This window comes from Silene latifolia, chromosome 10 (assembly GCF_048544455.1).
Source record: "Silene latifolia isolate original U9 population chromosome 10, ASM4854445v1, whole genome shotgun sequence".
Classification (NCBI taxonomy): domain Eukaryota; kingdom Viridiplantae; phylum Streptophyta; class Magnoliopsida; order Caryophyllales; family Caryophyllaceae; genus Silene; species Silene latifolia.
The window spans coordinates 92,441,802-92,443,565 of NC_133535.1; positions in this window are offsets into that span (position 1 = coordinate 92,441,802).

A 1,764-nucleotide genomic window follows, 5' to 3' on the forward strand; every position below is an offset into this window, starting at 1 on the left:
CTTATGATCAAGTAGCGCATAAGCACTCACAGTTCATTATATTATGCATTATGCTGATACGGGTTTTGGCTTAGAAGGGTGGGTTACACACCCAGCAATCAAACCCCAATTTGTGAGAGGGATACCAATCCAAACAAAATGTGTAAGGAGGGTGCCCTAGCCTCGTGCTCGAAAATGATGAAAGCTCTTTGACGAAACATAAATGTGTAACGTCAATGGTATGCTTGACTCAATCGGGATTCGAAACGCGGGGATGAGAAATCTCACGCCAACGAGATGAGCCAATTGGTCGAAAAGGGTTAGGCTATGGCCCCGGACAAGGAACCCGACTTATGACCGTAATATCAATTAATGCACTTTAACCACGACCTCGTTCGAGTTTCACCTCTAAGGATCACAAAGACACAAGTGTCCGAGTATCCCCAGCAGAGTCGCCAAACTATGGACATGGGCCACGGGCCGGTCGTGGATTTGGGCCACCTACCGATCTGCGGTCACGGGCCACCTGCACGCCAAGCAAATCTGTGGACGTACAACGGTCTTTTGAAAGCCACGCTCGGCGGCGTAAAAATGCTTTCGACCGGATCGTTTTTGAGCAGTCGGTTTCGTCTCGGTAAAGGTCTCGAAACGATTAGAGATGTTCGGAGTCGCCACCAAGCATTTGTGGGATGCTTGGAACCCGTTTGAATCTACTTTATACCTAGGTCAATCAAGGCAAAAAGCGTTGTTTGACATAGGTACTAAAGATAAGGAGTCGTCCCCCTTTTAGCATTCTATGCCTAAAATGACTCTCGTACGCCCTGGATAAGGCCATCCACTATCCAAAGGTTCTGAGTAAGGGGTGAGGGTACGTATTGGAAAGCCCTTTAATCGGACACCCAATCCCACCCGCGTTAGCGGCCTCTACTGATCGATCGTGGTTGTTTAAGTGCAAAAGTTGATAAAACGGTGTAAATGCATGAATGCACATCCAAAAGTGTTAACCTAACATGTGAGCTTTCTAAGTCGGTTTGTTAAACCAAATATCAAGCAAAAGATGTCAAGTTGGATTTAGTTTGATTTACATGTGAAAACGGATATTAAACATCCATTTACCAAGTTCGGTTAATGATGCTTAACACGATCCATTTATTGAAAAAGGATGTCAAATGACAAAGTGCAAAAAAAAAACATAAACTTGTCAATCTGATCCGTCATGTATTTGGATTAACCGTAATCGGGATCGTCCTAGACAAGTGCTAAAAACGAGACAGAACAGTGCCAGACAGCCCTATTAAGGCGCAAGCCTATTAGCGAGGTAAGGGGCTCTGCCCAGGCTTTGAAAGATGGAAATAGGCAGGCTCTTGGGGTGCGAGCCATGGGGCAAACCAAGGGGCGTCTCCTGGTTGTTAAAAAGGTTGTTTAAAACCATTTTTTGTGATTAATGATTTGCAAGTATGATTTGCATGACTCGGAATAATTACTATAATATTAGTAATATTCGTTGTCGGATTTGCATATTTGAAAAGTATAGTTTACAAATAAAAACGTAAAATGTTTGATTTGAACTAATCATGTGAAGTTCATTTATTTTTAATTAGTCAAGTTAATCATCGTACTCGGATTAAACCGACATGGTATAAAGAACCAAGGATGATTATGAATTATAACTAATATATTTACAAATGTAAACAAATGAGAAAAATGGTAAATAAAACAAAAGGGGTTTAAAATACCCATTAAAATGTAATTGACCAATAATATCATCGAGTCACGGAATAAACC